The sequence below is a fragment of the Bos javanicus genome, chromosome 26 (assembly GCF_032452875.1).
Source record: "Bos javanicus breed banteng chromosome 26, ARS-OSU_banteng_1.0, whole genome shotgun sequence".
NCBI lineage: Eukaryota > Metazoa > Chordata > Mammalia > Artiodactyla > Bovidae > Bos > Bos javanicus.
Window position 1 is genome coordinate 30475666 of NC_083893.1, and position 13142 is coordinate 30488807.

The 13142-nt window shown below is 48.7% G+C and overlaps 1 long non-coding RNA gene across 1 annotated transcript; it reads right to left on the reverse strand.

Annotated features, from left to right (window-relative positions):
- Window positions 1–580: 580 nt before the first annotated feature.
- Window positions 581–2905, reverse strand: LOC133239664 (uncharacterized). Its single transcript, XR_009733924.1, has 3 exons — window positions 2107–2905; window positions 1138–1193; window positions 581–803 (listed from the first exon to the last, which is right to left on the reverse strand). It is a non-coding gene; the product is annotated as an uncharacterized LOC133239664 (long non-coding RNA).
- Window positions 2906–13142: the final 10237 nt, after the last annotated feature.

Below are 13142 nucleotides of genomic sequence, written 5' to 3' on the forward strand. Positions count from 1 at the left end.
CACAGTGAATGCTCTTTACCTGGAGCAGTGGCTCAAAGAATAACAGGAGGTGATTCTGATGCCTCTAGTTAGAGAAACAGTGACCCCAAGAAGAGTGAGTCTAGAATTTGTGGGGGGACTGGGTAAGAAGTAGGGCTTCCCAGGTGCCTCCAGTGGTAAAGAACACACTTGCCAATGCAGGAGACATAAAGAGATGCTGGTTCGATCCCTGGGTCAGGAAGATCCCCCAGAGGAGGGCATAGCAACCCACTCCAGTACTCTTGCCTGGAGAATCCCATGGACAGAGGAGCCTAGCAGGCTACAGTCCATAGGGTTGCGAAGAGTCGAACATGCCTGAAGTGACTTAACATGCATGCACACGCGCAGGTAAGGAGTGGGGACGGGGGAGAGGACATCCCAGGGGCCTGGCTGGTGGCAGCAGGTGGGCTTCTACACGGGAAGAAGCTGGGTCAGCTCCAGGGTCAGGAGTCTGGTCCTCCCTCCGAGCTGGGGATGCACATGGTGAGCAGCACGGGGGAGAACCAGTCCATAGTTTTCATAAGCTGTTCAAATGGATCTGAAGCCCCAGAATACCAGAGCCTTTCTTTGAAAAACTTTGATTTCATACAAAATTAATATTTAGGTACATTCTCATCAGAAAAGGTCAAATCATACCAAAATACAGGGAGCAACAAGGAAAATCCTCCCCTGAGGCCCCCAGTGCTAGAGCCCTCTCCAGAAGAAGCCACTGTTATCTGCTCAGGGTTTGTCCTTGGAGAACTCAGGCTCTGGGTCTCCTCTCAACGATGTCTCTGGTGTGGTGGCTATTGAAGCAAGTGAAAAAAACAAAAAACCAAACACATAAAAAAACATGTTCACACCACATGAAAGCATCCTCTTTTTCTTGGGCCCTCCACACCCCTACCCCAGTCATGCCTACCCTACCGGCCATGCACACACTGACAACAGTCTGAACTGAGGAAACTCTCCCCAGATCCTTGACCTGAGTGGCAACCCCTAAGCTCCCAAGCGCTGGGATGCCAAGCAGCTGCGACCTCCTTCGACCCCAGGGCAGGCATTCTTTGGCTCCCAGAAAGCCTTCCCTGGAACCCAAGAAAAGGAGGATGGGTATTGGAAGGCAGGCGTGTGCATTTGTACCTTTATCCTGAGTGGGAGTCCAAAGTCTTCCCTCTGTCCCAAAGGCCTCCAAAACTCTAAAAAGGATTAAAACCACAGTTGTAAATTGATTGCCTCTTAATGGGGAAGAGTATCTTAGCAAAAACAATTCAGTTCTTTCTGGAGTTCTTTCTAATTTACAGTTGCAGGCTCCAGCGTCCTGCCTGGGAGTAAGGCAGACTTCCCCTCCCCTTGAGCTTGGGGCTGGGGGCAGCATGGAAGAGGGAGGAAAGGAGTGAGAAGGAGGAAGAATTAGAGATGAGATGAGGCGTGACACTGGTGAGCAGGCCAAGCATCGCCCCCAAAAATCCATGTCCTTCCGAGAACCTCAGAATGTGACCTTATCAGACAAGGCTTTGTAGCAATCTACTATTTATTACTGGAGTGTTGCAGTCATTAAATTAAGATGACGTCATACTAGAGTGGGTAGGCCCTTAATCCAATATGACTGGTGTCCTTATATGAAGAGAAGAGACAGTGAGGTCACAGAGGGGACAGCACCACGTGATGGTGGAGGCAGAGACTGGAGTGATGCGTCCATGGGCTGTGTCTATGGGACTGCTGGCAACCACCGGAAGCTCGGAGAGAGAGGCAGGAAAGTCTCGGAAAGCAACCCTCCCGGCACCGTGAATTGGGAATTCTAGCTTCCAGAACTGTAGGAGAGCGCACTGCTGTGGTTTAAACCACCCAGTTTTCAGTGCTTTGTAATGACCGTCCTAGGACCCTAACACGCCAAGGTAACGGCGACAAAAAGCAAAGCTTAACAGCCCAGAGTCGCCGGCTCTCAGTAACTAAAAGAGCCAGGCCTCTTCAGGTCAGAGAGTCTGCGCCCGTGTGCCCCCTCGCTGGGGCTGTGCTCACTCAGGTGTGCAGGCAGCTCTCAGCCTGGAGAGATTTCTCCTAATAAGCAGCAAAACCAAACACATGTTCCCGTCCAGGCCCCCGAGTCACCTGCCACTTGGCATTGAGAGGATGTCAGCCCAGTTCCTGGCTGGCAGCGCTGACAGGCGCCCATCTGCTCCGGAAGTGCCCGGCCTGGGTAAACACAGCCAGGCTCTGCCTCCCACGGCCGGACCAGCGGGGCCAGGCAGGCTGTGCGGAAGCCCTGGGCCTCAGGCCCCCTCAGGGTCACTTTCTACCCCAACCTGGCTACGGCTGGCTGCCCCTACAGGAATGGCATCCCCGGAAACCAGAAAGGAAGAGCAGGGGGTTGGGGGGGCTCGACATAGAACCCGGCCCACCTCCTAGGTCACTTCCTCGAATCCCTCCCCTGCTGGGCCCAGGGTCACTGCCCCCTCCCACAGGCCCTTCCTCCCCACTCTCACCCACGTCAAGCCATCTGCCACCCTCGCCCCCCTGGCGGGTACCACAGCCTGTGACTCAGCCCCAGCCCTGAGGCTGCTCTGTGGGTGGCGGCTCCGGAAACCTTGGTGGGGAGGGAGCCGGGGCTAGGGAGTAGGGGTGAGGGCTGGGGGGAGAAGACATGTGCAGACCCCAGGTGGCCTTTCCCCGAGCACCAACCCCTGACCACACTGCCTTCATCCGGTTCTTAAAGCAGGAACTCTCTAGCAGAGGTGTTTCCTAAAATATAATGGTCTCATTAAAATGCACCTAATTCAGTTTATTTTTTTCCCTCGGGGATCCACCACCTGTTCTTCAGGCCCTGATCCCGGGGCCAAATTGGGACCTGCTTCTCTAGTGTATGCCACCCTCATCCATGTGCCATCCCCAACCCCTTGCAGCCCCTGGAATAGAATATTCACCCCACACTCGCCCTTGTGTGGCTAAATTTCCACGAAGGTGTTAGAGACTTCATGTCACCTCCCTGCAGACTCGAACAAAGGGCTTGACCCCAGTGTGTATCCCAAAGGAACAGCAGTAATGGTGAGGCTGGAGGCGTCATTCTGGGGGGTAAGGATGAGGGGCTGGACCTCGCCCAGCACATCTTGGGAGGGGTCTGCTTCTGAGTCAGGAGCTCTTTACATGTGAGTTGTCTCCCCTCAAAGGGGCCTGGCCCCTGGAACTTGGCTGTGGAGGAAAAACCTGCAGGCTGGGTTTGTCCCACAGCTTGAAGATTGGGATTTGAGGCCCCCGCCCCAACCCCCCGGAGGCGAAGATAGGCCTGGATCTCCAGCCCCAGGAGACCAGCGCACAGGAGCCTGCTTCAGGCATCTGTCTCCACCTACTCCTGCTGAGCCCCCTTCCAGAGAGTCCAGCCTCCTTCAGGGCCTCTTAGAGATTTAGCCGCCTTGCCTCAATGCTGAAAGGAGGTCTCAGGATTCGGCCCTTCCCCTCCTGACTTAGCGGCCCTCTGGCATCCTTCTCCTACAGAACCGGGGGGTGGTGCCCCATCTTCTTTTCCCAGCCCTGTTCCCTCCCGAGCAAGCCCACAGCCTCCTTTCATTTCATAGTGGCCGTTTTACTGCTGATAACTGCAAGGAAACAGATCAGGCCGAGCAAAAGTAAAGAATCCTAGAAAACTCCAAGAAACCTCAGACTTGTAGCAAGAAGAGTCTGAATGTATTTAATTCCTGGTGCTGCAGCCACCTGTGAACTTGAACAAGACACCCTGTCTGCACCTTGGTGGCTTCATCTCCAAGTGGGCGGATAACATGAGTGTCTGCCCCATAGGGCGGCTGTGAAGGTTAAACGAGGCAGAGGACTGTGAAAATACAAAATCTGAGATTGTCAGTCTGGTTCTTCCAAAGTATACACAGTCTACTAATAGTAAAAATTAATCACAGTCACATGCATTATTCATTTAGCACTTTCTGTGCTGACACAATGAGTGTCAGACATTGTCTGAGGATGTGCGTCCCATAAGTCTGTGTTCTTTTACCCCAGTCTTTCTTCCCACACTTTTTCAAGAGACAGTTCAATGCCTCCAGGGGGGCCCCTCCCTCCCCCTGGGTACTGGGATATTTTCCAGGCTAACCCTCTCTGGAGGAGTCTCCTGGGCACATATGCTGCTTCCCAGAGCAGGAAGGTGGGCAGAAAACGGCCCCAGCTGGAAAATCAGAGTTTGTGTTTCCACACAACTTCTTCAGAATAATAGACTTGTAGGAAAAAAAAAAAACTTCACTCAGAAAACAGCAACCTGTTTTGCCCAGGGTTCTCCTAGCCTGTCCCACTTCATAGCTGCAGAAGTTGTGATATTTCCTGAGGCCACACAGCAAGTAAGCAGCAGAGATTCCACCAACATTGAGCACCTGCAACATAGCAGGTATTGTATCCGACAGGGCAGGTACTGTATCTATCCAACATAGCAGGTACTGTATCCAACACAGCCGGTACTGTATCCATCCACTTGATAAACACCCATGGCTCCCATGCCAGGCTCCAGGGAGGCAGGGACAGGAATGGCATTGACATTCTATGGAGAGGGATCAGACCCACACAAGTCAAAAAGGTCATTGCTGAGACGGATAAATTCTATGAAGAAAATAAATCTGGGTGCCAGATGGAGCAGTGGGTGGATTTAGGGGAGGAGTCGCTCTCTACCTACAGTCGTCAAGGAGATCTCTGAAAAGTGACATTTTTTGACATTTTGAAAAGATGAGAAACAGGTATGTGAAGAGCGGGAGGAAGAGGCGTTCAGCTGAAAAGAATGGCAGGTGCAAAGGCCCTGGGGCAGGAATGTGCTTGGGCTGTTTCAGGAACACAAAGGCCAGAGTGGCTGAAGCAGTGGGAGAGGGGGCAGTCAGGGAGGTGAGGAGGAGAGGGAGTCAAGAGGCCCCACAGCCATGGAAATGAGTCTGAATTTTATTCTGATGGCAACAGAAAGCCATAGGAAGCTTTCTAAGCACAATGACAGTTGTGATGTGTCATTTACAAAGACCACTCAGGAAGCTGTGTGAAGGATAGAGGGAAGGGTGGCAAGGAGTTGTGAGGACGCTCCAATGGCCTGGACAACCATGCCAGCTGTGGGGGTGGAGCGAAGAGGCAAGCAGATCAATACCTGATACCAACACCTGTGAAGCACTGAGCACTGGCCTGGCATGCATCAAGGGATATTCAACAGAGTGGGGGCCCCAGAAGAAGGGGTGCTGGTGGCTAGCTATGTGGCCAGGGTTCGGGGACTGGGGGCTGCTTTTCCTGGGCTTAAGGCCACAGGAGACTAGCAGCCCTGGGTGGGAGCCTGCAGGGACAAATTCTGGGGGTCTCACATCCTCCTTTCAGTTCCCTAAAATATATGATGTCTTTCTCTTCTTAAAAGGCCATTGTCAGAGGCACTACTTGTGACAGATCAGTGTTCCAGAAATAAGAACCTGGAAGCAATTAGAACAGAAGACAGCTTACTATATTTGTTTTTCTATTTCAAAATTGTGTTTAACTTGCACAGACACATGATAAAAACCTTCAGAGTACAGAGCACATAGCAAGAGATAACTCTCCTTCCACTCTATCTCTATCCCTAGAACATATTCTCTGTTATCTATTCATTTTTAATTTTTCAGAAGCATTCTCAGCATATACATACATATACATCACACATCCTATTTTTAAACATGGAAATCAATTCAGTTCAGTCGCTCAGTCGTGTCCAACTCTTTGCAACCCCACAGACTACAGCATGCCAAGCTTCCCTGTCCATCACCACCTCCCGAAGCTTGCTCAAACATGGAAATAGCATAGTAAATTGTTTTGTATCTTTTTTTTTCCCCCAAGCCATATGGCTCAGAGGTAAAGAATCTGCCTACAATGCAGGAGACATAGGAGACCTGGGTTCGATCCCTGGGTTGGGAAGATCCCCTAGAGAAGGAAATGGCAACCCACTCCAATATTCTTGCCTGGGAAATCCCATGGACAGAGGAGATTCAGTCCATGGGCTCACAAAGAGTTGGATACAACTGAGCACAGAACACATGAATCACTATTTCATTCTTTTTTAGTGGCTTCATGTTACACCATCACAAAGCTGTATCATATAGGAAAGTGGGTATTTAGATGGTTTCCACGTTTTGGCTAATACCAACAATATAGCATCAAACACCTTCATATATATAGGTCTTCAGTATTTCTATTGGATAAATTCATAGAAATGGAATTTATAGCTCAAGGGATAATTACATATTTCCAGTTTGAATGAGTACAGCAAATCGCTGTTTAGAGCAGATGGAGCAATTCACTCCCCTTAGCTCCCGCTGACCCTAACAGCAACCCCCTCACAAAGTCAATACAAGGCACCATCCAAATGTTTCTTTTTTGCCAATGTCATGACACCTGACAACTTGCATGTGTCAAGTGTGAGTCCACCTTCATTGGTGTGGTGGGTGTTATCACCCTCATTCTGCAGATCAGAGAGTGTAGTTCGCTCACCCCAGGACAAAGCCAGTGTCCCAGCACTGCTGTGAACCATAGAGATGACAGAAAGCCCAGCTGGGAACAGGATAGGCAAGACCAGGAGTGAGGAAGCTAAGGCCAGGCAAGGTTGTGGTCGCCTACGCAGACACTCAGGCTCTGGCAATCAAGATGGGGAAGGGAACTTGCAGGTTAGAAGCCAAGAGACCCTTCAATGATCAGGTCTATAAACCCATTCTTCCAGGACCTGGGACAAAATGCTCCCTGTTCTGTGTGCATGCCTGGGCCAGCCTGAGCCCTGGATGTGGGTGTCAGAGAGCCATATCAAGGCTATGGGAAGTAGGTCAGCCACTCTGTGAAGGAGTAGGGAATTTAGAGGAGAGATAACAGTGGATGTTGACATCTGGGACTAAAGCCCCAAGTTTCCTCTCTTCCCACCATGAAGGTTGGCGGTTGCAAAGCAGGAAGATGCAGGCTCCATTAAAATTGAGAAAGGTCCCTGTCAATAAGCCACAGTAGCCAAAGGAACCTAAGTTTAGCATCACACTCTAAGCCTGTTTGGGAGCCTCTTGACTTTTCTAATGGGCTCCATTTCCGTGAACTCAAAGGTAATGGAATCAGTTTCAGAGAAAACAATGTTCTAAATAAAGAAATGCAATCAGAGCTGCTGACCTTCGACAAAAACTCTTCTCATAGGCCTTGGATTTGAAGTAAGGAATGTGCACTTTGAGAGGGGGTGTGTGTGTGTGTGTGTGTGTGTGTGTGTGTGTGTGTGTTAAGATTGTGAATTTCAGGTGTGACTGAAACCAGAGAGAAAATCCCAGCATGTAACTAAGATTGGCTTTTTAAAAAACAAAACAAAAACAAACAACAATAAAGAAAACAAGAAACTTTAAAGAAAAAATTAGAGTTAAGAGGGCAGGGAAGTGTGACTGTTTCGAAACTGACATTAGGGCCCATCCAAGTGCAGTGGGTATTAGAGATAGGTTGCCCAAAGGAGTGGATTTCCAAAGATCACCCTCTTAGACTCACTGTGCAGCCATTTGAAAACATGGAATGTTCCAAGATGGGAAGGGCCAGGCTCTCAAAGCAGGCTCATCCTTGAAGCTTGTGTGCATAAGGAGAGGGTTTGCTGAGCCATGAGGTCAGACTCAGGCAACCATGAAGGCCCTCAAGGGAGTCCTAGGGCATCAACCCAGATAAGCCCAGAGTGTGGTTTGTATCTGGACCTGACTCTCTGAGATACTAGAGTTTCCAGTTCATCTTTCTGGGTGAAGATGGTCTCTACTCCTCCAATTTTCTGGAAATTTCCTCCATTTTCCATACCATGTACCCATCCAGCCCATCCATTCCTCTGTCTCAAGCAGTCAGTAAATAAACCGTTTGAGCCCATGACAAATCAAAGACCACGCAAGGTACCATGTGAGAATCAGAGCAGGGCTACTGGGTGCTGTTGGGACACTGGCAGTGGGGGTCTTATACTGGTCATGGGGAGTAGAAGTAAGTGTGATCACCTTGGAAAATAATTTGGCACCATTTGCAAAAGTTGAACTTGTACACTAAGTTCCTCTCCTAGCTATATACCCCCAAAATTCTTGCACCTGTGTGAAAGATGTGCATAATGATGTTTAAAGAAGCAATGTTCATAATAGTAAAGCTATGAAAAACTCAGATATCCACTACCAGGAGAAGGAACACTTTGTGAATTATGGTTTATTCCCACAATGTAATATTATGCAGTGTGAAAGTGAATGAACTCTAGTTATATGCAATAAGATGGATGAATCTTAGAAACAGCTGATGAGTTTTTAAATAGTTTCAAATTAACAAAACTATAAATCAGATATACTTTAATAAAATTTTTAAAAAGCAAGTTTCAGAAGACTACATATACTATGTCATTTTTTTTTAAAGCTTAAAAATAAGCAAAGCTAAGTAACATTTTATAAGGAAACAAAAAAATAGGTCTCAAAATTTTTTAGGGTTAGGAATACTGAACATAAAATTTAAGATCTTTGTTACCACTGGGGGCAGACAGTTTACAAAAAAGGGGAGGAGCCCACCCGTAGGGCCAGTGATCTCAGTCATGTTTTAGTTCTTGGACCTCATAGCAGTTGTCAAGTGTTTGTTTTGTTATTATATTTTATTCACTGCATATCAATGCATATTATTTGATATCGAAAACATTTTAAGGCAATAACTCCTGGTCTGAAGGAGATTGCCAATCATATGAAAAAAACAGAAGCACAGACCCCTGAAAAGGTATTTTGTATGTCACAGTACAAGAAAAAACCTTATGAATGAATGACTGTTTGAACTTGTTGCAAGTGACCAAAACCAAATGTAAACTAGTTCAAGCAAAACCAAAGTGAAGTGAAAGTGAAGTCGCTCAGTCGCATCCGACTCTTAGCGACCCCAAGGACTACAGCCTACCAGGTTCCTCCATCCATGGGGTTTTCCAGGCAAGAGTACTGGAGTGGGGTGCCACTGCCTTCTCCAAGCAAAAGTAAGTAGTAAGCAAATAATACGTAAGTAAATCTGGCTCATTAATCCAGGTGAGGTTTAAACTCTAAAACCTCAAATAATGAGCAACTCATTTCCTCACTCTCCCTGCCTCTTTCTGTGTGTTGGCCTCTTTCTTGTGATGCTTCCATTTTGTAAGAGGAAGAGAAGAAGGGGTGTGGACCGTGCCAGCCTGGCTTGCATCACGTCAGTTTGGCAAACCCAAAGGCAAAAGAGGGGGATTTTCTTCTCCCTATATTCTATTCACAGAGTCCCAGGCAAGGATTCCAATTGGCCTGTTTTGGGTCATATGTCCACCGCTGGGCCAATCACAGTGGCCAGGAGAAAGGGTATTAACGTGATTGGAAGAAATCACAGGGGGTGGGGGGATGGGAGGGTTACCCAGAAAAAAGGAAGTCATATCAAGAGGAAGCAGAAGGGATGACGGTACAGACAACCATGACAGGTGTCCACTCCCAAGGCTCAGACAGCAAAGGGAGTAAGAGTTGGGGTGTAGGGAACACAGTGAGGCTCTTTGGCAGAGAAAGTCCTAACCTGGAGACTGCACAAGGGTCAGAACTTGAAGCCTTAGGGAGGGAGGGAGGCTCTTGCCAGACCCTGGAGGCATGAGGCTGACTGTGTAAGGCAGGAATGGCTCCGGGGGATCCTGAGGGAGCCATTTTAATTGTTCTGTGGGCTGGTCGGCTCCAGGGTGTAAAAACAAACCCTGATGGGAGGGATTCCCTGGGAATGGAAAAAAAGGTATGTAGAAGGCAGAACACAGGAAGTTGCGGAAGCCCAACGGACGCCCCCACACAGGGCTCAGGCTGAGTCAAGCGGACGTCTGGGGCCGTGGAGGGGGCAGGCTGGAGGCAGCTGGGAACAGAGCGCAGCATGGGGCCAGGAGCTCTTCCCTCTAGAAGGAGTTGCCTAGAAGGATGTTTCCACCCAGCTGATCTGGCTCACCATCCCCAAGTCTAGCTCTCAGGAATCCCACGCTAGTTACATGGCAGAGGGGCGACCCTCAGTGTGAGGACCAGGGTCTAGCAGGCCCGGCGGCCATGTTAGTGGCCTCAGACGAGGGGTCCTTGCAGGCCCAAGAGTCCCTGCCTCAGAGAGAAGTAGGAACCGGGGCAGGGGTGTCTAGTCACATCAACTCAACAACGGCCACATATCCATTATGAGTCCGGGGCTCTGGCGTTTGCCCAGGATACAAATCCTCATTCTGACATTTGACAAATTCGGGACCTGGGCCACGTGTTTCACTCTCTGAGTTCCCAGAGCCCCAGTCAGGAAAATGCCCATAACACAGTGTCATACCTACCTGAGAGGCACCTACCTGAGGGGCGAGTGTGAGGCCCATGTGAGAAAAGGTTATGGTTGGCAGGAGGTTCTGCATCAGTGTTTGTCATAGTTACAATCAGTGTTAGTCGGCTTGTCGTTTCTGACTTTTTGTGATCCTCATAGACTGTAGCCCTCCAGGCTCCTTTGTCCATGTGATTCTCCAGGCAAGAATTCTGGAGTGGGTTGCCAATTCCTCCTCCAGAGGATAACGACACCTAGAGTCCCTGAGGTGAAAGGTGTGAGCCCCTGACAGTGCAGACAGTCACAGAGAGGCTCAATGACCCCATGCTGAGGGCACTGTAGAAGGCACAGGGCCCTGCATTTGAAGCAGTTTCCACCTCGCAGCCTTTGCTTGGAATATGCTTCCCTTGGATCCAACATGGCTCACTCCTCTTTATCCAGGTTAAGGATAAATGTCATCTCCTCAAAAAACCTCTTACCACCCTACTAAAAATGTAACCTCCCTATTCTCCATCCAATTACTCTCATTTTTGATCTTCCTTTCATTATTGTTGTTGTTCAGTCACTGAATCGTGTCTGACTCTTTGCGACTCCATGGACTGCAGCATGCCAGGCTTCTCTGTCCACCAACTTCCGGAGTTTACTCAAATTCATGTCCATTGAGTCAGTGATGCTATCTAACCTTCTGTTCCTCTGCTACCCTCTTCTCCTTTTGCCTTCATTATTACCCTTTTATGTTAATTTATATATTTTATTTGCTTATATTAATAATCTGATTCCCCTCTGGAACATAAGGTTACTGAGTACAGACACCTGTTTCGCCACTGTATGCCTACCCCAGCATGGCACATTGACAGGTGCTTAAATATTGGTGGAATGAATAGATGAAGCATGCCCTTATAAACCTCAGGCCATGCGTTTCATCTAAGGCTCAGAGAGGTTCGCTCACATCTCCCGTGGCCTTATTTACATCCAGCTTCTCAGAGTTCCTGGGCGTGAGGTCCTGGTTCAAGTCAAGCCACGGAGTCACCAGAACTGGGTACCACCTCTTGTACCCCCATACCAACCTGGTCTTCCCTGGGGTCTGTGGTTCACCCAGAACCTATGTGGGGAACTGGGGTTAACTAATTGGAGTTTAGCTAGATAGACCATTGATAGACCATCATGGATACTGATCGGATACCACTATTGATACTGCTAAGTCACTTCAGTCGTGTCTGACTCTGTGAGACCCCATAGACCGCAGCCCACCAGGCTCCCCTGTCCCTGGGATTCTCCAGGCAAGAACACTGGAGTAGGTTGCCATTTCCTTCTCCAATGCATGAAAGTGAAAAGTGAAAGTGAAGTCGCTCAGTCGTGTCCGACTCTTCTCGACCCCATGGACTGCAGCCCACCAGGCTCCACCATCCATGGGATTTTCCAGGCAAGAGTACTGGAGTGGGGTGCCATTGCCTTCTCTGAGGTCTATTGATAGACCATCAATAAACATTTGCAGAGTCCCTTACTACCTGCCTTTGGGGAGTATCCTGGGCTGGCCTGGGGAGACAGAGCCTGTTGGATATCCTCCTTGGCTGCTGTCCTGAAGCCTTCTCCATGGCACCTACTGGGTGGTATTATGTTTAAATGTCTAACTTCGAATGACAATTCATGATCTCATACTGAAAAATGTCACTGAGATACAAGTCTGACACTCCAGTTTGCTGATTGGCATGATCTCTGCCTGCAAGCCAGTGCTTTTCAAGACATGGTCTGTGGCCCATCTATAATGAATCACAAGATGCTTGGGAAAACAAACAACAAAAAAACTACACAGGCTCCTAGCCAGCCTGAACTTGCTAGATCAGAATCTCTGCAGCAGGTTTTGAAGTCAGCACTTTTTGTTAGAGTAAACTCAGGCAAGATCACATAACTAGTGAGTAGTGGAGGACCAAACCCAGGCAGTGGGGCTCCAGAGCCTGTGTGTGCCTGACTTTTATCTGATGGTAAGTCTCTATTCCCCACAGGCTCACGTCTGCCTGTCGCACCAGGGACTCAGCAACAACTGTCTCTCTAAACTCAATTTGCACCCTTCCAACAAGCAGGTCCAGCCCCCTGCTGATGGCCACCTCCTTCGTTTGATGAAGTCTGTGGTGAGCATGCAGGTCTGTCTGTCTCCCCCATAAGTTTATAGGGTGAACAGTTATTTAGGTCATTTCTGTACCCCTGGAAGCCAGGACAAGGCCTTGCCCAGACCAACTCCAGTCTCTGTGGGTTGCAGATAGGATATATTCACCCACCTAATACTTCTGTGCCTACCCTGTGCCAGGCCTTTTGTGGGCGCTCAGGATGCAGCAGTGTAAAACCAAACAAAACCCCCTTCCCCACAAGGAGTTTATATTCTATGTACAAGTGAAGTGATAATGACCTCTGCAAGGCCTGCCCGGAAGTAAATGAAATAAACTGCAAGTTGGAAAGAAAAGTAAGAACTCTGGGGACTAAAGCAATCAAGGGGGACTTCCTGTGAGAGGTTTCACTAGCATCACCTTCGTTATGATTGAAGTCACCTAAGATAAGTCTGTTGAAGACTTGTATGTTCTCTGTAGAGCCTCACTCCCAGTGGCCAATGCTAAGGACGTGGTGTATCAGGCACAATTCCCACAGTTCAAAGCACCTTGATCAGGGTCTGCAGGGAAGGTGTGGGAGTAGGGGAAATGAGGATGGAGGGGCAGAGGGACATTTATTAATCGTAATGTTATTTTGAGTGAAATCTTTGTTCTTGAATCCAATCCCAACTGCTTCTCTTGGGTTGCTGTGAGGATTAAATGCTTAACTCAGACAAAGGAGGAGAGGTCAATTAATGGATGGCATTGTTGCTGTTTTGGGTAGAAAACACTCTCAAG